The sequence below is a fragment of the Camelus dromedarius genome, chromosome 31 (genome assembly GCF_036321535.1).
Source record: "Camelus dromedarius isolate mCamDro1 chromosome 31, mCamDro1.pat, whole genome shotgun sequence".
In the NCBI taxonomy this organism is placed as follows: domain Eukaryota; kingdom Metazoa; phylum Chordata; class Mammalia; order Artiodactyla; family Camelidae; genus Camelus; species Camelus dromedarius.
Window position 1 is genome coordinate 11,872,292 of NC_087466.1, and position 25,306 is coordinate 11,897,597.

The 25,306-nt window shown below is 47.6% G+C and overlaps 1 long non-coding RNA gene across 1 annotated transcript in view; it reads left to right on the forward strand.

Annotated features, from left to right (window-relative positions):
* The window catches only part of LOC116150009 (uncharacterized), a 485,742-nt gene that overhangs the window by 163,449 nt on the left and 296,987 nt on the right, over positions 1-25,306 (forward strand). Inside the window, exon 5 of the long non-coding RNA XR_004133645.2 lies at positions 12,790-12,947. This is a non-coding gene — a long non-coding RNA (uncharacterized LOC116150009). The remainder of the gene's footprint in view (positions 1-12,789; positions 12,948-25,306) is intronic.

Here is a 25,306-nt window from a genome sequence, read left to right on the forward strand (position 1 = left end):
GGAACTTTCCCCTCTCTCTTCTTTCCTATTTCTCATGCACCCCGCTCCCTCATTCACAGTCTCAGCTGGCCCCATCATTTGCCTTCTCCTCCTGACCTGGTGCCTTCAGCCTTGGCTTTGCTTTTCTGCTTTCAGTCCCTTCAGGACTCCTCTGGCTCTGCAGAACATCCAGGCCAGATCTGGCTGGGGAGAGTCTTTGCACCGGTCCTGGGAAGGTCGAAGAATGAGGGATCGTTCAGGACTCAGTGTGATTCAAGGATCATTTATTGTGATCTATTATTTGAAAGGTGCTGGTAATCAAGAGAACTACCCTCCTGGTCTCTTTTGAAACTGGCACAGTGTTTTCCTCTCCCCCATTTCTGCCTCCCTCCTCCCTGGAGTCTGGGATCTGCTGATCTGCATGGTTCTCCAGAAACAGGGGGTGAGGGAGAGAGGAGGCGGCTGTCATGACCGCCCAGAGGAAGGCCAGTGAGCTGCGCAGCCAGGTGGGAGAGAGCTGGAGCCTGCTTTTCAGGTCCTGTGCCGGAGTGGAAAGTTCACTGTTGAAAGTGGTCAAGAGGAGGGCGCCTCAGCCCACCATGCACCTCTTTGATTTCTTGGGATGGAAAACATCTGGAACCAGCTGCAGGGCACGAGCATTTGTCTATTCTGCGGAAAAGCTTCCAACTTGCTCTTATTTTTGACTGCTTGGGTCCTTGCTTGAGGGGTGTGTGTGTTTGTGTGAACTGGTACAAAATAAAAAGCCCCTCTTCCCCGGGAACTGTCTCCTCCCAACAGCTGCCCTTTAGAATCTCCTCCTGGCGCCATTGTTCCCAGAGTCCACCTCTTTACTGATGGCTGAAGGCTTGATCAAACCTTACCTGACCTCCCTTAACCATTCCCCAAACTCTGTCCCTCAGGTTTACCACTTGTGCCCCACACTGCAGACCTTGTGCCAGGAGCATTGTGTCTTTCTGCCCCTCAGCTGTCCCCATTAGGCTCAAGTGTGGCTCCTAGATATCAAAGTTCAGCAGGAATCTCCTTTCCCTCTTGTCCCCCATTGGCCAAACCTATGCTGTTCTCTGAATCTGCCCCCAGTTCCCTGCAAGGTAATTTCTGCTCTCTATCTCACGTTTGGGAAGATGGCAGTACACAGAGGTTATGCATCTTCCTCATAGTCACACAACACGTGGACAGTCAAGTCACAGTCACCAAACCCAGATCTGTCTGAATCCAAAACCTCTATGTCCCCTGTGTCCCAAACGAGACTCTCCAGATTGTCCAGAAACTAGAAGCCGGACTGTTGATATCCGCGCACACGTGAGGATTGCAGTTCCTTCTTCCTTCCCTAGCCTGCCATTCGGTTGGGGATGGTGCCACCAACTCATTGCTCAACTGGCATCACTTGGTGGTTTTTTTTTCCCTTCATCTGTAAAATGGGCTTCATAATAGCTGGGTGTTGTGGGCCAGATTAATTACCGTTTGGACAAGTTCTTTGAGATTCCCTGGATGAAAGGTGCGAGGGCAGTGCCAAGGGCTATTAACGCCGAGGCATTTGCCAGGCCTAATTTAGGATCCCTCATGGTTCCCACTTGGCAGCCTCCACAGTGACCACTGACTCAGGAAATTCTTACCAGGGCAGGCACCCCCCCCCCCATATTGGGCCCGACTAGTGACAGCAGAGGGAACGGGTCACAATGTCATTGCACAGGGAATGTCACCTTGTTCCTTGGTGGTGGTCTGTCCTTCCACGTTGAGAGCTGGGATTCCGCCGATGCACGGTGCTTGGTGGGGGCATGAGGAGTAAGAGGAAGGGAAGAGCAGGATGAGCTGAGATCCCTAAGACAGCTTCACCCCAGCACAGCTTGTGCCTCCGTTGGAGAGGCAGTGACAGGCAGTAGGTTGGGTATCCCAAGATCCTGGAAACCAAGTAAGTGTGAAACCGGAACATTCAGTAGCCACCTGTAGGTGGGGTGGATGGGGGATGATGGATTTTAGACAGTCGTGCTCACCCGGTCTCAGAAAGGCACAGCGTGTATGGGATTGTAACTAACAAACTCATCCCCCCGCCCCCAGCTTCTCTTTATTACAGAGTCCCATCACACAGATGATTGTCTTTAAATAAATGTGTCATTTTAGGATCACTTCAGGTTAACAAAAAAATGGTGAAGATGGTGCAGAGGGTTCCCATATATCCCACGGCCAGTTTCCCCTGTTATTAACGTCCTCTGTGAGTGTGATACCTTTGTTGTGGCTAATGAACAGGTATTGATACATTATCATGACTAAGGTCCATCCTTTATTCACATTCACTAAGTTTTTTCCCCTCAATGTCCACTTTCTGTCCCACCATGCCATCTGGGACACCGAACTGCATTTAGTCATCATACGTCCTTAGGCTCCTCTTGGCTGTGACAAGTTTTCCGGACTTTCCTTGTTTCTGATGACCTTGACGGTTCTGAGAAGTACTGCTCGGACATTTTGTAGAATGACCTTAAATTTGGGTCTGTTTGATACCTTTCTTACGATTAGACTAGGGTTGCAGGTTTGGACACAAGACGTGAATCGCCGTTTTCATCACAACCTAACAAGGCTATGTATTTATTACTGTTGGTGTGAGCTTTTGTCGTGTGACTTAGTGTCCGTCATGAGCTGAGCATTTTTAAAATATATTTTTATGTCAGGAAACATTTCATACCTATAGAAAAGAATGTAATGTAATTACTCCTTCAGTATATGCTTTAAGCTTCCCTGGGACTTGCTCAGGAGATTTCTCACTAGCACGTATCTCTGGGCTCACTGAGTATCTCAGTGAAAGCAGGAAATGAGCCTTGGTTTAAAAAACAAAACAAAACCAAAAAAACTTGAAAAAAGATACAGTGTCCACATTGAACTTAGAAGTGGTGTCAGAGCAAGAAAGTGTCAGTGTTGGATGCATGAGTGAATGAATGAATGGGGTCTCCCAGCATGTCCAGAAGAATGGAAAACCAAATGCCTGGGGCATCCATGTGCAATATTTCTCTCCATAGTGAAGGGAGTTGGCAAGAGTCATGGATCGTTACCCAGGCTGCATCCTCTTGCTTTTATATTTTATGCACCAAGCTCATTCCTGGTTCATACCTTTGAAGGGAAGGGGATGGGTTGATTGGTTAGCGTAAGCATGCTAGTTCTCCTAGACACTTCTTAAATCAGAGAAGACGTGGACACGTAGATACATTCCGCTCTTGCGAGAGAACGTGGGCTTTGCATGCTCTGATGTTGCTTTCACTGATTAATTCGTTCAGCAGCTGTTGGTGGAGTGCCTCCTGAGTGACAGGCGCTGTGTTAGACCCTAAGTGGGCTGAACAAGACACATGGCTCCCTCGCCAAGGAGCTCACAGTCTAGGAGAGAAGTTTGACGTGACCGCCTTCGGGTGTGTGGTTTGCTAGACACTTAGGACACCATCAAGGGACGCCCGCCCTGTTTTTCAGTGGCACACAGGCTGGAGTGACCAGGAAGCTCTTGTCTCATTTACTGTCTTGGTGCTAAGACTGCAGCAGAGGGAGATGGGACCACCTGTGAAAGGTGGGGGAGAGCTGTCGACGAATGGACCATCATCACTGACCCCATGAGAGCAGGAACAAAATGAGAAGCAAAACTAATTGCTGAGCCAGCTGACGATGCCATCTGCCCTCCAGCCTTACCTGCTGGTTCGCCTCGTGCACCTGAACACCCTGGTCATTTTGATGGTATAACTCAAGTTTTATTTCCATGCTCCCATGAAAGTCCACTCCAGTACCTTCATCAGTCTATTTCATTAGCCAACTCAGAGGGTTTGGTCAGATGCCCTTTTTCTGCATAAGCAGAGCCCCTTCACCTCATCGAAGTTGGTCCCGTGGAGATTTCCCCAGGAGCTAGGAAGACCTGCTTAATAGGGATGTTTCAGAGTGTGGGAGGGCTTCAGGAACGCTGGTCCAGACCTTAGCTCTGCGAAGTGGCCTGGCCTGGCCAAGTCATAGTTTCTTCATCTGGGAAATGGAAATAAAAACCTCTATTTCACAGAATCTGCAAAGGAGGACATATTTGTAAACTGCAAAGTCCTATAGAAATGGGAAAAAATGTATTATTTGGAAAATCACTAGATGGTAGCTTTGTCTTGGTTATGGTTTTAACCCTCAGTATTTTGCACAGTGCCTGGCACATGGCAGGATGTCAGTCAGTGCTTGCTGAGTGAATGATTGAATGAATGGAGACAGGTGGATGATTGGATGAATAAATGGGAGGATGAATGAACGAATAAACGCATGGAAGGCAGGAGTGATGGATGGATGGATGGATGAATGGATGATGAGTAAATGAATGACGAAAAGTGGTAATCAGGGCCCTTCCAACAAATGAATCTCTTCTTTCCAGTTCCTTGTGATCAGAGGAAGGCAATCACCCCAAATGTGGCTTCTGCCTTACAGCTGTTCTGTGGCTTTGAGCCAGCCAGCTAACCTCTTAGTTGCCTTGCTCATAAAAGAGTGATAATGACACCTTCTCTGGGGGCTGGCGGTGTAGTGGGTGTTGAGGAAATTAATTGGGTGGCGGTAAGCGGCTTTGCGATGTGCAGATGAAAGGTGCTGCGGAGCTGAGCTGTCATTAGCCCTGCTACCTCAGGTTTCCTCTCGCTGCTTCTGCCTCCCTCGAGAATGGCTTCTCTCAGCCTCCCGGGGACTCGTGGTGCCCCAGAAGCGAGTTTTACTCAGGGAGAGGGAGCCTGCCTTTCATGGGACTGACTCTTCCCTGGGGTCATTTGGCAGAAGGCTCCCAGGTGAGAGGGCTATAATCTAGGGAACCCGGCTTGCCCTGCCTCATTTCCTTCCTGAAAGATTGATTTTCCCAGATGCCAACCAGGCCCTGCCGTGCATGGCAGCCTGGAAACAGCCTCTCTTTTTCCTCTTCCTGGAATGATGAAAGGCAGAATCCCTGCAGATCCTAGTTTAGAGGGTCCCACCTGGTGCCAAGACCTGGATTTAGAGCCAGAGACCAGGTGTTTAGCATCTGGTGTCCACAGAAACCTGGGATTCATTTATACCCACGCCTTCCTCCCTCCCTCCCGTCTGTGGCACCTCGGGTTGAAGGCATGGGAAATGTGTATCTCTCAGTTTGTGCATTTCTGATAGAGGGATAAGGTCCCAGCCTTGGGAGTTGGGAAGATGGTTTAGATCCACAGCTGTGAGCCTTTGGACAAGCCGCTTACCTTCCGTGACATTTGCTTTTTTTTTTTCATCCATAAAATTGGAATAGAGTGCTGACCACACAGGACTGTTGGGCGGTGATGAGATGGTATGTCTTCCAGTGCCCAGCACTTTGTTTTATTTCCACTTCTCCTCTTGCTGTCTTCCCCATCCAACGTGGCTTGTGGGGCTTCTTTTCCTCCTAGAGTCTTGCTTTGTTTCTTGTGCTTCCCATCCCGATAAACGCCAGGTTCCTGGGTCCGGGAACAGGGGTTGCAAGCTGGATGTCGTTTTTAAGTCCCGCAGCGCATCACTGTCCAAGGACTGACTTACTCGTGCTTTCTCGGTTCTGCCCCCTTTCTTTCTATCTCTGCCTGCCCTGCCCCAGGCTAACCCACTGTCTTTCTCTTCAGACAATGGCAGCAGCCTCTTTGATGCTCTCGCTGCATCACCTGCCACCTTTTCTGAGAAGACAGAGATCTTCCTCTGGTATAAATGGAATGACACCAGTCTCCCACTTACAGCCCATTGGTGCCTTCTCTACAGGAACAAATGCCTTTGGTGCCTCCCATGGAGCTGCCTCTATTTATCTCAGGTTCTTCTCTCTTCCTACTCTCCCACCCCTTCTTCTTTGTCTATTATTTCTCTCCTCCTTGGGACTCTTTCTCTGCTTGGGGTCCTGCCTGTCTCCTTATCTCCCTCCTTTTACCCCTCACTCATCTTTCTCACGGAAGCTTCTTCTCTGGACTGACATGACGGATTCCTCTGTCTGTCGCCACCAGCTCTTGGTGGGGGCTGGAAGGACATTGGGAGATGAGGCTCCAATCATGCATCCTTCAGCATTGACAGGACGATGCTTTGGGGAAGCCACTGACGCTACCAAGAGCTGCTTGCCTGTGTAGTTCTGATTGGGGAGTGACCCAGGACTTGCCCCCCACCCCGTTCGTCTCTCTTCTCTTTGCCATGAACATGGCACCTCAAAGGGTGTCTTCCCTCTTGGGAAAGTGTAATAACTAGTTTTTCTTGATCACTGTTACCACTCTGTCACCTTATTCCCTGAGAACGAAAAGTGGCTCTCCTGTTCCTTGACTGTAAGTGTCGTATGGGTGGACGCCATATTTCATACGTTTTTACATCGTCACCAGGGCCAGCACAGGGGCTAGGACATAGTTGGAGACAAGTCAGTATTTATTGAATTCAATGAAATGGAGAAAAGATATCCTCCTTATCAGGGTCTTTCAGACTAAGTCCGCCCTTGTTCTCACCCTTCCCTAAATGGATCAGATTATAGCCACGAGGAAGCCTGAAACCACCTTTATTTGGGGCAGGAAAATCCCCAGCTAGATCAGTTGGGGATTTTCCTGCTCAAGATGTGCAGAGAGAGACTTCAGATTTACTCAGCTGCCCTTTCAAGTGTTTTATCTTTGGCCCTGAGTATGTTCTAAACGTCCATCCCTGCTCCCCATCTCGGCTGACCTTTAAACCTCCTGCGTCTTGTTTGGCTGTGGAAAGTGACTTCTTAGAGTCTTTGCCTTAAAATTATTCCCAGGGTTGAAGACAGCAGCTAAGATTTTCTCTCCTTTTTGATTTCGTCAGAGTACCAGCCTCTTAACGTAGAAAGGAGACCTGGTTCCTGGTCCTGGCTCTGCTGCTGATTCTTCCTTGAGCAAATAAATGACTTCTTTCTCAGGTGGCTTTCCTCATGTAAAGTTATAGATTGGGTTAGATTAAGGATCCACACGCTATGGCCCATGGCTTGTTTGTATCAATAAAGTTTTATTGGCACCCAGCCAGGCTCATTTGTTGACACGTGGTCTGTGGCTGCCTTTGCATTACAAGGGCAGCACTGAGAATTGCAGTAGAGACAGAATGGTTCAAAAAGCCTAAACCATTCGCTGTTACCATGCTGTTCAGCTAGTGCTATGGAACAGCCCTTATGGATGGCCGCTGCCCTGTTCTGTGCAGTAAGCACAACTTGAGGTTTCTGGTCATGATGGAGGGGGTCCCTGCCTGGCCTCAAGCAGCATTGAAATCCATCCTGAGTGAGTTCTCGTCTTTTTGTTTCTCTTCTAAAGCTTCCCCGTTGCATCTAGGAGAGAGGCTCCACTGGGATGTTGAGACATGCTCTTCCCGGCTTCTTCCTTTGCACTTCCCACTCGCCGCCGTCTCCGGCTGGAGTACATGCGCCGCTGATCCTGCCCCGCTGTACAGGTTCATAAGCCTGTGTGTGAAATCCCCAAATCCAAAATTCTCTGAAAATAGATTGTTGAAAATTGAAGGCATGCAATAGCCATGCCTAACCCAGACAGGTATGGGATTCACGAGAGCCTTTTAAAAATCCGATTTAAGGTGTATGCTGACAGGTGATAACACAGAGGTATGAGCGTTTTTAATCCTAGGTGCCGTCCTGGGGCTGCAGACGCCACGTTCTGTTTCCAAAGTCTGGCAGTTTCTGACTTCTGAAACACATCTGGCCCTGGGCTTTGGGATTAGGGATTGTGGACCCGTGTTTCTTGTTTCTGGTTACCTTTTATTTATGGCAAGCGTTTAAGTGTATAAGGTGAAATTTAAACAAAAAACTGAAAACACCAAGCAAATAATAATACAATGAGTGCTCAGATCTGGCTTAAATTGTGGAGGGTTGCAGAAATGACTGAAGTTGGGGAGAACCCGTCCTAAAAGAATGTGTTTTCCATCCCTTTAATGATCCGGCAACTCTTTTTTTCTCGTTCTCTTCCTTGCTCTGCTCCGTGATCACCAAGCTGCCCTTTGATTGCCTCAGAGCCCAGAGCATCTCTGCGTGATGGTTAGTTAATGAACAATCCTGTCTTTACCCATAAAACCATATCTGGCGCCAAGCGCTCGTTTGACACTCCTGACGCTTTTAGAGACCAACTTGGAGGTGGCCGAGGACCCTCGCAGGAAGGCGTTTCCCTGGAGATGTGGAGTCAGGGGAGGAAAGACGAATCTCAGAGTTTGAGGTCCTGAGGATGGTTTTGGGGGGAAGGCTATGACTTCCAGGCCAGACTCGCCAGAGTGCTGTGCTCTGAAACGGGCTGCTTCCACCCTCTCAGAGGGCAATCCCCCTGGCCTTAAGTAGTCCTTAAAACACCAAACAACATTAGCTCCCACAAATGAGGGAGGTTTAAACCTAAACCCAATTACAGCCAAGAGTGGCGAGGCGGCCAAGGTGCTGTAAAGAAATGATGTTATTATGTCCAAGGGATGCCATTAAAACTCTGTTTACAAACCAAATGTGCCAGAGAATGGGTCAGGGGAAGAATTATTAGCAACAGAGCTATTTGATCTCTTTTATGATCCAGTGAGTCACGCTGCTCCATGCTCTAGAAGGTGAATAATGAAAACCTCAAGCCTGTTGATTTATAAACAGGCCCAGAATTCCCTGTTCTTTAACCTCACATGCCCTCTTAAGTGTGACTTACCCTAAATCAAATGTGACATCAGATGCCACTGGGCCTCTCCCTCCTCCCGAGAGGTAATTGAAGAGGTGATTGGCGTATAGGGCGCATAAAATTCCCGTTCAGGATGATGGATGGCTGGGGGAAGGGTCAATGGCCAGGACTTAGAGACACAGCTTTGTTTCTATGTGCCCCTTATCTGCCGGGCTTGAGACGCCAAAGCTGTCTTTGTTCAAGCTTCCGGGTTCTCAGTAGACCAAGGAGAAGAGAGGCTTGGGGTGGACATGACCCTTTGTCCTAATGGCCACTGTCTTGCCTCTCTTTACTCCCGATAAAGATGTTATGAGGAGCTGGACCAGTCAGGGTTTCCATGTCAGCTCCACCCATTACTGAATGCAACCCTGAGAAGGTTACTTATGACCTCTGAGCCTCAGTTTCCACATCTGTACAATGACACAGCCATGGTTTAGTGTTTGCTAACTATGCTAGGATGCTTGATACGTGCCACGTGCCAACTTATTCCAGGCTCAGACCAGCGTTATCATGACTTCTAAGAACTTTGAGTCTGTTCATGTATTTAATCCTCACAACGGCAGTATGAGGCAGTGCTAAGATCAGGATCCTGCTGGAGAAAGACCCTGGGACACGATTTGAGTGTCAGTGGTCGATTTGGGAGATCTCAGGATGCTTCGTAAGAAAGTAAGACTGCAAAGGGAAGAAGCCGGTGAAGCCACAAGGCTTGCCTGACAGTATCAGTGTCCCTACAGTGGGCACCTGGGCCGACGTCTCCATGGGGTCTTTAGGAGGAGCGCACAGGATGCACTGTGTTGTCTCACCAGAGAGCAAGGACGTTGGGGGTAGTTCTGGGTCAACTCTAGCCGTCATGGTGGGTGGAGGGCTCTTCTCGGAGTCTTAATTCCTGGCGCTCCTAGCCTACCCCATGTGTAAGCCACGTGGGTCCCTGGGCTCAAAGAAACCTCTCTGGCGAAGGACTGCAGATGCTCGCAGTTGGAAGCCATTGGGTTGGGCTGCCTGGGACTGGTGTGGAGAGGGTGCGGGCATGTCCACACAGCATCCGCTGCCTGTGCGTGTCAGGGATGAGAGGACTGAGCCACAGAGAGTTTGGAGTCATCCCAGAGCTTCCCCAGCTGGCAAGTGGCGGCAAGGTCCACTGGTGGTCTGATTTCAGGGTCCACCACGAAATCTTCTGGGCTCCGCGTCGTGACCCTTCAGGGAAGGCATCTCTCTCCCATTTACAAACACAGTATCTGAAGTTTAGAGAGGAGAATGGAATGTGTCCCACAACAAAGTAGCCTCTGTTCTAGGATTGCAGCTTGGCTGCCACTGACTTGGAAGCTGGGGTCAGCCTGAGCACGCTGCGCTCCGTTGGCCTGCCCAGGGGTCCCCTGGGTTGCCCCGAGTAAGGGCAGTGTCCCAGTGCCTCGAACCAGATGCTCAGGCTACAAGGGTGGGCAGAAGGCACATTCTGTCTCTTTTCCTTAAGGTCTGCGTCATGGCTGGAGGTGAGGGGAGGCCATTGTCAGTGCTTGGCCTGGGGGCCCACCCCCTGGGCCCCCTCCAAGGGGCTGACTCATAGCCCTGGTCCCCTCCAATCTGGTTCCAGTCCTAAAGGCTGCGGGACTCAGCCCTTCCTTCCATCCCCCATTGTCACCCAGGTCATCCCTCATGTTTTCGGGGGCAGGTCGAGACCTCTGCACCTTTGAATCAGACCTGGCTGGAAAGGCAGTAATTACGTGTCCTAAAACGGAGGTCTTGGAGCAGAAACGCTCCCTCCTCCCCTCCTTCCCCTCTGCCTCCCCTTCACGGAGTGGTGCAGAGGCCGTGGAGGTTGCACGGGGCTCAGCAGCACCCTGGCAGCGAGCTGCCTTGGGAGGCCGCACAGCACTCACAGACGCTCTGGACACGCTGCGGTGTCCTGGCCCACATGCTAGGCCGTGCCCAGCGCCCTTCCCGGAGTCGTTTGTCGTTGTACTTACGACTCACATCACCTCCTGAGTCAGCCCGTTACCCTGCCGAGCCAGCGGCCTGGCTGTTTTCATGCAAAGCCAGCAAAAACAGGCCGCCTGGCGGAGCTGGAAAAACGTACAGGTTTCCGAGCCTTTTCTTTCCTGCAGAAATAATAAATGATAACAGCATTGAGGCCAGCCGGGGCCGGGTGATGACAAGGAGCAAAAACGAAAACTGTTATCTTCCAAGCCCTGGGCTGGGAGATCAGGCCCGGCTTTGGCACACATTTCCTTGGTGCCCTTGGGCACGTATCTTCCCCACTCTGGGTCTCCTCTGTTTTCCCATCAGTAAAATGGAAACACTGGGTGAGAAATCAATCTGAAGTTGTTTTCCAAACTTTGTGGATTGTGTCTGTTTCCTGGGGCTGCTGTGATAAAGAACCGTATTGTGGGTGGCATAAAACAGCTGAAATTTATTCTCACTCCGTTCTGGAGGCCACGGTGGCTTCAGTGGGGAAGAAATTGAGGAAACAAGAGCAGGGACCGGGATTAACTGCAGCCAGGGCCGACACTAAGTGGGGATGCAGTGATGCTACAGGTTGGCAGAAGATCAGGGGACCAACCCACTGCCCGGAGATGCCCCTGCCCACGCGCTCCCTTGTCCGCCGGCTTCCGTGTTAATAGCTGATTTATTCAGTTTTTCTGTTACTGGAATTTCTGACCGGTTTTGGCTACTATGCTGAGCAATACCTGGGATCTACTGCGATGTCAGGACACCCTCAGTGAAAACTTAGGCCAAGTTGGCTGAATCTTACTTTCCCCCATATGCTGGCCCTACAAAGATCGTAAACTCCACCAATGTATTACCAGTGCCTGACTGAGGGAATTAGGGGCCAGAGCATGTAATAGATGCTCAATAAATGTTTGTTGAATGAATACATAAAAGCTCTGACAAAGCTGATGACAAAATTAGCAAAGGAAGCCTTGAGAGCAGCCCTGCCTGCACCAAAATACTCTCTGGAAACACTGAAAGCTTTTTAATTGTGTTACCATGCATTCTAGAAATAGCCATCTTGTAACGTGGGGTGTGTCCGATAGTTTTGCAGCCACTGACATTGTCCCCCGTTGTCCCCGTTTTTCAGCTGAGGCTAATGACACTGAAAGAGGCTGAATTCTTGCCCAAAGGCATATAGAAAAATAAGTGACAGAAACTGAAACCCTGGCCACACCTTCCCAGCAGGGCTGGGCTTCTTCTCTATGAGAATCGTGTAATTTATCTCTTAGCACCAAGTCCCCTGCATAATCACATATTTCTTTGTGTGATTATGTAAGTGATGGCTGTCACCCCCCACTAGACTGGGAGCTCTGTATTGTTCAGTCACCTACCATGGTTTGTGGCACTAGTAGGTGTGTGCTGTAGGCAGCTTCCAGGACAGCCCCCCGATGGTCCTTGCTTTTTGGTGTTCGTGCTCTTGGGTGGAGCTGGCCTCTGTGTGCAGTAGGGTGCTGTGAAAATAACCAGGGTTTGCCGTATACTGCAACTTCCACCTTGTTCTCTCTTGGGTCACTTCAGGTAGCATGGAGCACTCAAGAAAGATGTGTTGGTTCGTGCACAATGCATCACAAAAGTGTCTGGCTCCCTCTGCGTTATTTTTGGAGGTTCCACCTTATTTGGTCAGTCCTGACTTTGTGTTGTGTGTCTTCACTGCTACACCTGCAGTCCCCAGGGTTCCCTCTCCTGAGCTGGTGAAGTGAACTCGTGCTCCACGAGGACATGCAGCCGCCAGGACCCAGCCCCTCCCTCCCTCTCCCCCTGCCCCACCCCTCGTCGGCGCCTGCCTCCCCTGCTTGGACAGGTGAGAGCTCGCTTTCCTTCTGCTCACAGCTACCAAGTCCATGTTCTCCAGGGTAAGGGGGACCCCTGGAGAACCCATTCCTTGCCCCTCGGTTGGCAAAGGAACCTGCTCTCGCCCCAGTTTTGGAACTCAGATATCAGTCCTGAACCAAATGAAAACTTAACTCCACCGTTCCCCTGCACTGGGACCTCAGACATGTCACAAAGTCTCCCCGAGCCTCAGTTTGCCCATCTGTAAAAACGGAACCATTACAATTCTTACCTTCCAGTAAGCCCCGGAACCAGACGGTATCTGGTACCAGGCTTGATCCTAGTAAGTGCTTTGGAAATACCATGTGGGTTACTGTTGTGTCTGCCTTCATTATTTCAGGTGCTGAGTGGTACCTCTTGTTCCTGGAAGATTGGGTCCTCATGGAAGAGATGCTCTCCATGAGAGAGGAGTGGGCTCTCCTTCCCACACACGCCATCCACAGCGCTCCCTTGAACTTCAAAGAGAAGCCCCCCACCAGGAAGCTGGACTTGTTCTAAGTAAGGAGAGGGGAGAAATATGGGAGCTGCAGCCACAGCCTGTGAGCAGCTGTGTGATATCACACCAGGGTGGCCGAGGCTTCGGGACGGGCCTGTTTACTCCTCACAGATAATATCTCGAATGGACTGTGGGGAAGCGCGGGAAGGACGCTCGGGGTCAGCCTTCACCTTTGTAGTTGTTTAAATATCAATTATAATGCATCTGAGGCTGATTTGGACGGGGGGTGAGGAGTGAGTGATGTGTTTGAAGAGATTCCATACATCCACTTGGAAACTTCATTTAGAGCATCTTAAATCTCTTAACAGAGTGGGGGATTCTCAACCGTCATTTTTTTCCCAGTTAAGAAAGCTTTAGGCAGCTCCTCAATAGTAACGGATTGTTGAAAGCTCTTTCTAAGATACTAGATGCCTTCTCCATCCTGGTTAAACTTGCTGTGGAATGTATAATACAAGACGGAGCTTTCTTGCTGGTTTAGAGTGGTGGCCCGGTGCTCATTGGGTTTCAGGAAATAAGAATTCCATAGATGGAGATGTTGGGGAAATAACTTTGTATAAAGCACTTCAGTGGTTTTCTGAACTGTAGAACTTCCCGGAGCCTGTCAAATGTGCACAGGCATCTTGTGATTTTTATCGCCCCTGAGAAGAATCCAGTAGGTCACAGTTACGCAACTTCCTTTGGACCATAGGATCTTCAGTTTGTGGAGTACGCTGTGGGATCAGCATTGTGGGCAACACTTCAGTCAGGGCTGCTTCATGAGAAAAACTAGGCAAAAGACGTAGGGCAATGCATACGGCATGCAGGCGGTGCTCGATAAATAGCAAATACCGTTGTTGTTGTTATAGACGGGGTTGAACGTCAAAGTCACCTCCAAGTCTAAAAGTCTGTGATTCTAGTTATAGTGATATTGCAAGTAAAAAGTGATGTGGGCTTGTTGGCTTGGGAGAAATTAAAGAAAAAAAAAAAAAGCAAATCATTAATAAGACAAGTCAAATAATCCTCCCGGAAGACTCCAGGGAACCCATTTGAGCACTTGGAGGAAATGTGTTGTCTTGGAAAGGTGGCGTATTTTGGTGGAACTTGGGTTGGACCCCTGTCCTATTGGGATGTGCATTAACTATGACCGTATGGAAACCACCACAGTGCTTGGGTCCTGGGCTTCCTGACTGTCAAACATAGACGAGAGATGAAAAAACCACCTTGTCACTTGAAGTGTGGTCCGCAGACAGTAGCGGCACTGAAATCGTCTGGGGACTCTTTCTTGGAGAGAGCGCCTTCTCCTTACCTCTTCCGGGTCTTGTTTGGCGACTTGGTAAAATGACCACTTGCTTGGCCAGATGTGCTGAGACAATCTGGAACTCCAAGTCAAGGGCTGGGGCTGATTCCAGTCTTCGTTCGTTGTTCTGACTCTCTAAAGAGAAAAGCCTCATTAACCTGAAAGACTAGCGTTCCTGCTTTCAACTCTGAGTTTCCCGTCACCTCCGTGATCCCTCGCACTCTCTTTCTCTCTCCCTCTCTCTTCTTTTTCATAATAAAACAGCAGTGTAATCAGACTCTGGAATGTGCCTTGGCAGAAGGAATAAACTCAGGCGGCTTGGTTTATTAGCTGTTTCCATGGGAGAGAACTCTTGGGGCCAAACAGATATTTACAAATACTGAAATATTGTGCTGATCCCCAGTCATGTCGTAGCTGTCTGGAGATAAATAGCTTCTCAGAGAAGTTGTGCTTTTTTTTTTCCCCCCTACATCCTCTCCTCTGCTCCCATCATCTGTCCTGCTCTCAGCTGGATCATCCTATAATGAGAAGGTCTCCAGAAGAAATTCTTCACTGCCTTTGGAAGTTCAGGATTTACTAACTTTGAGGGAGGAGAGTATCATTAGGGTTTTGAAAGATGAATGGTTTGATATATTCAGTGGTTTAGCCAGCCGAGAGCCTTTGCGAGCAGAGGTGAGTTCCCCATAAGAGGTGCTTTTAGCCTCGCAGCTCCTCAGAGTGGTCAGAGGACCAAATTCAGAGTGATTATATTAGCCTCTTTCTGTTCCCAGTATTTATTCATTTGACAAATGTGCATCGAATCCCCTGCACATACAAGGCTATGTATTCAGCACTGGAGTTAGTGTGTTGTATCTGTCAGAGTCTGGACTGAACACAGACATCATGAAAAGTTCTTCAAACAGAGAGAATTTAGTGCAGGGAATTGAATCCCTAGGTGATGGAAGAGCTGAAGAGGCAAATGGGAAGGTGAGGCAACTCAGCGATTACTAACCGTAGGAAGTCACTACTACCTCTAGGGAAAAGGGACAAGAAGAGAAGCTTGGGTCACTAGAACCCAGGAGCCAAGACCTCCAAGTGGGGCCAAGGTCAGTTTGCTGCTGCCAAAGCAGGATGGGTGGGTGGAGTGAGAAATACCCTGGGCTTCTTCCTCTCCCCTCCCCCTAGTCTTCCATCAGTGCCTCCCATTGGCTGAGCCTAGCAGGAAGCTAGAAGGCAAAGGAGCTTGGGAAACGTAGTTCCCTCTGATTTGGAGGCGGTTCAGGGCTGGCACAAGTGGAAACGGGGCCTGCGTGGTCCTTGCTTTCCTGGAAAGTTGTGGATGCTGACTGTTGCCTGGCACCACCTATGTTCTTGACACCCATCTCCCAAATCAAAGTGAGTAAGAGATCATGGCCTTCCAATTTTTTTTCTTTTAATCTGAAAATTTGGGAATTTGCCAAAGATAAAGTAAGTTCATGTTTCAGAAAGAAATCCACTTAATGGATGAGTAAAAACTTGATGAATGAGTTCACAGTGGCATCCCCTTCGCTTTAGATCCCCAAACTGAACTTAGCACTGGGGCTTCCTCCAGCTCTGAAAACGCCTTTCCCTGTAATAATAAGAACTAACATGTTTTGAATGCTTGAGAGGTCCTGGTCCTGAGTGCTTTCTGTGCAATAACTCATTCCACCTTATCCCATTAAAACGCATTGCGTCAACCCTATGAGGTAGCTACTCTCATTATACCCAGTTTATAGATTAGCAATGCAAGGCTTAGAAAGGTTAAATCACTTTTGCTTATCAATCACATTGTCAGGAAGTGGTGGAGCTGGACTTGGAGAAAGTTAGCCTGACTTCAGAACCCACATACTGAGCCACATCTTGACACTGTCTCTACTCTGTTTGTCTTGCACGTGGAGTTGCATAATGCAAGTGTATTCAATCGTGTGGCAGGTAAAAGGAAAAGACACTATCTCAGGTAGGATGTAGTTCAGCTGCTTAAGGAGCAATTCCAAATAACGGTAGCTTAAATGAGGTAGATATTTCTTTTGCATGTAAGGGACTGTGCTGGCTGGTGTGGCAACTCTGAACCTTGGAGTTTTCATGGCCTCGGTTTCCTTCTGTCTCTTTCTCATCACCATCCTTTAGGGTGTTTTCACTGTCGACACTTTTCAAGGTATTTCACCACCAAGCCTGTAGTTCAGCTGGTGGAAAGAAGACAGTGAAGGCTGGAACGGCATGGCTGGGAAATCGCACACATTTGTCTCCATCCCATTGTTAGATACTCCCATTGTTAGATACTCCCACCTAGCTGCAAGGGAGGCTGGAAATGGGCAGCCCACCTCGAGTCCGACTGTTCTGTCAACACGGTAGAAAAGAAAAACTGACGTTCAAAGACAGCTGTGGTCTGCTTTCAGACACCTTTCTTTTGACTTTAATTTTGAAAAGCTTTACCATGTTTCATCTTAGGTAACGTACAAATCTTCAGTTTGGGCCAGTTTTGTCTGCAATGGACACATGAGGCAACTGAGGACAAGGATTTGAAATTATCTCCTCTAGGTCATCAACTGTGTCAATTTTGTGGGAAACGAGGTTTGAATGGGAATTAATTTTATAAGTGGCCATCCACTTATGAATTCTTCTTTATATTATAAATGGCTTTTTGCTTCCAGATATAACCTCATTACTGCATTAGAGCGGATAATAAATTCTAATGTAATGAAGACCCCAAGCCTATAAACACCCTTCGTTTGATGCTCAGTGCTATCCAACTGTTAGGAATTATTACTGAGAATATTACCCAACTCAATTTTTGGACATTTACACAATTTCAGCAAGTCTGAACTAAATAATTCATATGAAACAATAAAAAAAAATTAGTGTCAGAGCTCAAGTGTCTGGAGGATTTAGTTAAGAATGTTTTTGTGGACAGAAAGTTAGTCTAGCTCAAGCCAAGAGGATTAAATGCAGCATACACTGCATGATATCCTGTGTATTCAAGGGTTAGAAAACAAAGTTGAGGAGATCCTCTTAACTGGGAGTTCATTGTCTGTCTCATGGTGTCCAGAGTTGTGTAGGGAAGCAAACGTTGTCATGATGTGAAAAATAATTACCAGTAAACTCATGACTTACACACATACCCCCCCCCACACTTTATACAGGCATAATTGTCCACCAGTGCACCAGCATCTTTATTGGACACCCTCCCCAAAGATGGCCAGAGGCTGTAAGTATCAAACAGTCCAATGCAAACAGAATGCAAATGCTGGCAAAGCAGAATTGCAAATCTTGCAAAAGATGCAGGATTTCATCAAGTGGATGAAAATTTTGCCGGAGAGCGGCTCTCGTTACAAGCATAGCATTTGGTGGATGAGAATGTGGTAGCATCAGGCCAGTTGACAGGGCAGGTGCTTCAAACCAGAATGATTTGTGTATCAAAGGATTACGAGAAGCCCTTTGGAAAATTGATGGGGCCCTCCAGTATTTCTGAAAAATGACCCTCTTTATGCTCCTGCCGCAAAAAGTCATACGCGAAGGGGAAGTGTCATGTTGTGGTGTCATATTATCTATCTACCTACCTATCTGTCTGTCTAGATGGTCTCAGAAAACTTGCCAAAACTTGATCCAAGCTTTGTTCGTTCTGAGAATTAGAACGTGGGTTGACATTATGGCTGGACTGTTGTTAGATAACATAAAATAACTTGCTTGGATGTGATTCTCAGTTTGAAGAGTTTTCAACCCCTTAGGGTCGCTTGAATGTTTTGTTAGATGGTGGAGTTTGTTGGCCGTTCCCTCTTCCCAGGTGGGGATGGCGAGCTTGACTTGCCTGTCGGTCATACAGCGTGAGCTGGCTGGAAGGGATTGCGGGGCAAGGGAGCATGTGATGGGGGACCATCCATTCTTGGCACTGTCTGGGCACTGGAGTAATAAGGACGATGCTGATAACAAAAAGAATAACCACAAACATTAATTGGGCCCGTATTATGTTGTAGGCAGGACGCCAGCCACTTTGAGTGGGTTAATGTCTTTCAATCCCCAGATAACCCTGTCAGGTAACTACTGTTCTATCCCCGTTTAACAGTTGACGTGATGACGGTTTAGCAAAGGCCCATCTTTTGCCACTGAAGTTCAACATTTAGAAGACTTAAATTCCTTCCTTTTAAAATTGTAGTGAGAACACCGAACATGATGTAACAAATTTTTAAGTGGACATTAGGGTATTGTTAACTGTACACGGGATGCTGGACAGCAGATCCCTACAACCTGTTCATCCTGCGTGACTGAAAATTTATACCCACTGAGCAGTATCTCCCAGTTTCCCCCTCCCTCCAGCCCATGGCACCCACCTTTCTACTCTTTGCTTCTGCGTTTGGGTATTTCATGTATTTATTTATTTTTTTAAATTTTATTTGAAACACATCTTTCTCTCTCTCTCTCTCTTTTTTTTTTTGGTGGAGGTACTGGGGATTGAACCCAGGACCCTATGCATGCTAAGCATGCACTCTGCCACTGAGCTTTATAGCCCCCACCCCGGCCTGCCCCGAGTTTGGCTGTTTTAGGTACCTCGTGTAAAAGTAATCATACAGTATTTATCTTTCTGTGGCTGGTTTATTTCATTTAGCACAATGTCCTTTGGGTTCATCCATATTGTCACATGTGTCAGGATTTCCTTCTTTTTTTTTTTTTTTCAGGCTGGATAATATTCCATAGTATGCATATATCACATTTTCTTTATGCTAAATTCCCTTTTGATTCCTGCAAGTTGATCAAACATAGAAAAATAATTGGGAGACACAGTAGCATGATTTTGAGATCCGGATCAATCAGGATGGGCATGTTAGCTGGCTGCTAACCTTGGGAAAGTGACTTCATCTTTTAGCTTGAAGTTTGTACTTCAGAATAATTTTGATGCTTTTTTTTTTTTCCTTACAGTCTCATAACCAAATCGAGCCAGTCTCCCCATCTCTCACCACCTCTCCCAAGTTTTGCTCACAGTAGTTCATATATGTACTGCATGTCGCAAAATACAAAGGATTTTACACCTGTTCTCTTATGTCAGATCCACTGTGGCTCTGTGATAGAGAAATGAATGGTTAACCCCATTCTTAGATATGGAAAGTGAAGCTCAGAGAGGGTGAGTGACTGGCCTGAGGTTACACAGCTAGTAAACATCCTTCCTCACAGCTCTAATATTACGCCTGACCCCAGAACTTCTGTTCTGCTTACCCAGCCTCGCCTCACCGCCCGTGGTCATTGTAAGCCTGCTTGACGCCTGTCTTACAGTCTTGTGGGTGGAGGCAATCACTCATTTACTCGTGCGTATTTCCCTACCAGTTTAAAAGTTAGCCGTGTGAACAAAGGGAACACTAAGTTGGTTTTCGCAGCAAGTACACCCTTAGGTCACTGAGATGCCGCTCTGTCACGAGAGGCTGGCCATGTCTCTGCTAACTCAACAGTCATTCTCTTGATGGTTTCCTTATGTATCACCCAAGCATGGCAAATGCAGTTACCCGACGACATCCGTGCCCAAAGTTGAACTTACTTACAGTAACTACACCTGCTTCTCCAGTAAGGCGCTCCTGCGTGATTGAGTGGAGCAGGCGGGAATTAGATCTGGGCCCATGATCTATACAGCCTGCCCATAGCTTAATCTATGTCAATTATTTCCACTGATCGCTGTTGTGTAGCAAAATTGAACCATGTGGCTTTTGGAAGGCCACCGGAAGGGGCAGCGGCAGGTACATACAGAAGAGGATCCTCAGGATGGCATGACTTGGCAGTTCTAAAACATGGATAGCTTTGGGGTGGGCTTGGTTATTTTTCCCATAAACTCCAAGTGCCCTTTTCCCTTTTCCTGGCATCCTGGCTATCTTCTTCTCTAGGAAGCTTTCCCTTCCCCTCCTGAAGGTACCCACCCTGTGTTAAAATATCATTCTTTGTCCATCTCTCCGACTAGACTTTCCTGGACATAAGGAGTGTGTCTTGTATATTTCTGTATCACTAGAGTGTCATCCAGTGCTTGGCACATGGCAGACACAGAGGGATTGCTAACTTGTTGAACTGGAAGTAACTGGAAAAAAAAAAAAAAGGGCCAGAAGAATATCTCCCTCCACCCTAATGCTCCATGTCCTCCCTCCCCACTGACTCACCTCTTCCTTCTCACTGATGTCAGCAGAGGGTACGGCATCATTTGTTGTTAATAATGCATTTGGCATTCTGGAACTGGGATAGGATGAGGAAGTTAGCCCGAAATGGCCCAGAAACAAGCAACAAACTTTTTTTTAATTGATGCATAGTTGGTTTGCAATGTTGTGTTAGTTTCAGGCGTACAGCAAAGTGATTCAGTTGTGTGTGTGTGTGTGTGTGTGTGTGTGTACATATATATTCTTTTTCAGATTCTTTTCCATTATAGGTTATTACAAGATGTTGAATAATAGTTCCCTGTGCTACACAGTAGTTCCTTGTTGTTTATCTGTTTTATATATGGTAGTGTATATCTGCTAATCCCAAAGTCCCGCTTTATCCCTCCCTCTCAACAAACTCTTGATCAGTGTCCAAAGCCTTTTATTCTTTCCCTTTCTTCCTTCTTTCCTTCCTCCCTCCCTCCCTCCTTTCTCTCCATCTTTAGCTCCATTTCTCTTTCTATATTGAAATCATTTTCTTCAATAGCAAATGTGTTTCCTCCTTCAGTGAGGGAGTGGAGAAGGAGAGGTATGGTCCTAAGCAATTTCAAGCTTATATTATCCAAGCTTAGGAATTCCAGATTTAAACAAACAAACAAACAAACAAACAAAACCCTCCTTTTCCTCTAATATTTTTGTAAAAATTCCAGACGAGGAATATGATTGGCTAGTTTGTGTTAATCCATCCTCCTCCTGGCCATTGGGATGGGATGCTATTATACCCAGTCTGGGTGGCCTTACCTGTACCAGTGAGCAGGAGGCTGGGATAACTGGTGATTTTCAGCCCATCAAAACCTTATGGAATGGATTTCCCATAGAAAAGAGGGAATGCTGTTGCTAGAAGACAGGTTAGGCATGGAAGCCTAGGCTGACAAAAATAACAGCTTCCATTATGCCTTTTATGCCACCATCTTGTAACTTTTGACTTTTGTGTAGTGGCTGCGTTCAGGAGTCTACGTTATGCACGATAGAAGAAACAGTCACTGGGTCTCTAGCTGGGCTGGGCTACGTTAGCGAGTCCATTGAATCTCTTTTGGGACGTGAGTTGAGTCAATGTTCCTTGTATTCAGAGCTTAACCATCTCATAGAATAGAATTGAGCCCTGCTTGGGGAGGGGAAAACATAAGTGAGTCACAGACGTCTTGATGACACAGGAACTCATTCTGGAAGTCTTCTCAGGTCCTATCAAATGGAATAGGTTATATATATATATATATTTTTTTTTTTCCTTTATGGAAATACTCTAGGTTAGTCCACTAGTTTCCCTGCCTTGAGGATGTCCGGTACGGATCTCTCTGCTGCTTATCATTCCCACAGTCCCCTTCTCTGAAGACTGAGTGATTGTCATCTGGGTGACGCTCACATAGGCAGCTACTTTAATCAAGGCTCTTTGGGGTTTGAGGAATATATGCTCACTCAAACAAGTTCAAGTTAAAAGGCTTTTAAGTTATAAGATTATTCTCAATAACAGGGAATACTATTCATATTAATGATTATTGTTAGCATTATTATTAATAATAGATGTATTTTCAGAACCCACCCCTCTCCCCAGTGCAAGAAGAAGAAGGATTCTTTGAACAATCTGGAATTGAGAACCGGGAAGCAAAAGCCACTGTTTCTCTCCGTCTGTGGAGCCCTGTGGCCTGTCTCATCTTTGCTCCCTTCTGGAATGTTCTCCATTCTTCTTTTTGCCCCTGACTTACCTGCCACTGCTCTGGATGGCTGGGCCCATGGTCTTTTCACTCCCCGTCAGGACCTCTTTACCTCCAGGGATCCCATCAACTGGCAGGTTGGTTTACTGATCCTAAATTGTTGGAGCAGCATTTATGGCTTGAATCTCATCTTGGTGGACAGAGCCTTATATGACACACGGATGACTGGCCGACGTGCAGATGGTCTTCTGTGGGTCGGGTTTCTTTCCCTGGACCGGCCTGGGACTGGGGGAGCCCATGGCCGGCAGTCTACTCATTAGAGGCTGTGGGCAGAGATTCGTCCACAACCTTTCTTACTCCAGACAATTAAGAGTAAGACTCTGGCCCGGTGTGACCCACATTTTTAATAAAATAGAAAGTATGTTTCCAGTTCAGCTGGCAAGGTCTGGATGGTCACTCAGTTCCATAAATGTATAGTCAAGGCTAGGTATGTGCCAGGCACCCTGTCCATCACTAAGACTAGTCACAGGTAAATTCTTTCCTTCTTCTAAAACCCCAGAGGCATATACCCCCTCTGTAGAACACAGCCCAGTGATTTTTCATCCATTTGTAAAGGAAGGAGGTACTCCGGAGAGCAGTACCCTCTGAGGCCCTTGCAATGTCAACAGCGGTGCAGGACAAAGCATGCCTATGAATCACAGCTCATGTTCGCGTAGTGATTTATCCACAGGGATCTGTACTTTTACAAAGCTCATTCTGCGCCCTGCAGTGCTCACAATGACCTTGCAAAGGAGCTGCTGCTGTCATGACTGTAGGTGAGGGAACGAGGACCAGAAGAGTTCCAGCCCGCCCAAGGACCCCACCAGGGGGGCTCCAGCTGGAGAACTCAGCCTGGTCTGCGGCCTCCCAAATCGACCTGAGCCCTCCCCACAATAGTGGTGACGGGGGTTGGGTCGTGGCTGCTAGACCCACCCTGTATCTGTGTATTACTTGTCGTCTGAGTCACTTAAAATTCGAAGTGTTGTTAAAACATAGAGTGTTCTGTCATGACGTGAGTTCAGTTCTTCTTAATTCATCCTACTGTTAGAAGTATTAAAATGGGACTTTCTTTTTGGCCAAGAGCCAAAAGCCATCAGTCTGAACATCTCCACCTTCCAAAGGGAGGCACTAAAACTTTGAGTGCCTGGAAGGGACCTCCAAAGAGTGGGTGGAAATGATGCTTCCAATCCTTTGCCCACAAGGGTGTGTCAAGGCTCCAGGCAGACTCTCCCTCCCACACGATCCACTTGGCCCACATCTGCTCCACGGGCAGCATTCACACGTTCTTTGCCCCCCATCCCCCCACCACTGGACCTGCAGGTCTTTATCCAAAGTGGGCGTGTCTCCTGGCTCCATCTCAGTCAGCCTCTCCTGGTGAGAGGACTCCAAGGAAACCGCATGATTAGCTTATGATGGGTCCTTATTTCCCTGGGACCTCAGCTCGAAACTGAGACGGGGAGAGAGTCCAATTTTAGCATCTTGGTACCCTTCAGTCATGCTTCCTGATTGCAAGGAACCCCTTTGGATGTGAAGGAGGAATATCTGAAATACATGTTCAAATCCAAAGATGGGGATGAGGGTGATGGTGGTGATCATGGTGGTGACGCTAATAACAGCTGCGGTTTACTGACCGTCTCGTGTTTGAGCAGGTTTCTACTACTCACGTAATCCTACTTAATTATGATCGTAGCTAAATGAGGTAGAAATTGTGCTGCCCTCTTCATAGCTGTGGTACTGAGACTCGGAGAAAATAAGTAACTTGCCCAAAGTCTATGCAGGAAGTAAGTGTTGTGGGTGGAACTTCAACATTTGCCCCCACCACACGGCCCTGGGTGGGGTGAGCATCTGAGGTCGGCACTTAGAGCAGACCTGGAGTTTTTGAGTCTTCATCAGGAAGTGTCTAAGCTTTGTTGCTCTCATGACTTAATCCTTGTGAAGACTTTGCTATCAGGAATGATGTTCAGTCTTTTTTTTTTCTTCCTTCTTTGCAGAATGAATTCAGTATGTCTGAGCACATCTCTGTTCATGTCCATATCATATCCATTTCTGCACCTATAAACATATACCTGCACCTCCATCTATGTCTACACCTATAGCTAAAGCATCTGTATCAATGTCTTTATCTGTATTATAACTTATCCTACAGGGTTTCTCAACTTTGCCACTATTGACATTCTGGACTGGATAATTCTTTATCATTAGGGGCTGTTCTGGGCATTATAGGGTGTTCAGGAGCGTCCCTGGGCTGTACCCACTAGATACCAAATAGCATTCTTCCCCCACCCACCGTGCCACCAGTTATGACAGCTAAACATTTCTCTAGATATTGTCAGATATCCCCCGGAGGGCAGAACACCACTGTCCTAGAGTAATAATTTAACAACACAGGTGCTGACTCAGTTTTGGCTAAGACCCTAAATTTCAAAGGACCTCCACAATTCAAAGCAAAGTGCAAAATCACCTAGGCGAGATTTTCAAAGGAAGTGGCTGAAAACCAGTTGGTTGTCCCAATGGCCTTCATCAAAGAGGCAACTTGAAGAAGGCACCTGCCGAGGGACGCCGCAGGGCAAGCCTCCTTCACCCCCGACTTAGAGCCCAAGTCAGGATTTCTTCCCTGGTTTCTTCTGTCCATTTATTCTTGGCCCGTTCAGGAAGGGGATGGCAGCGTCCATGGTGCACTCATTTATCATTTTAGGCATTTTGTTTTTCACTCCACCGGCTACCCTGTCCCTATCTAATCAGGGGGCTGCTTCCTGTTTTTGTTCGCTGCCATTTGTCCCACTGGAGCGATTTTTATCATCAAACAATATGAAAATAGAATGCTAGGAATTGGCACCCCTGTCCTGTCGAGAGGCCGTGGGGCTGGCCAGTTGGCTTGGGCAGAAGATACGGAAACGGCAGGAGACCCAGGCTTGTATTGTGTGCAGGACAAATACCAAGGCATGCCTCTGTTCCCTTCACATGGACTGCCCTCAAAAAATAAAAATAGTGATGCAGTTTGTTTAAACCTAAAGACATGTATTTACAAGCACCTCATGGTCCTTCTTCCTGGGGAGCGGGGGAGAATTTTCACAGTTTGATGGATGGGTTCCTTCTGCCATCTGGAATGTGCACAGAGGTGGGCATTCCCATTCCAGGGTGGCTCTTGACTTCCTCTCCGGTCAATGTCTGCAGCCGGGAAGGAGCCGTGGTCCTCGTTGCAGGAGAATGGCGGTGCGTGGGTGAGGACGTTG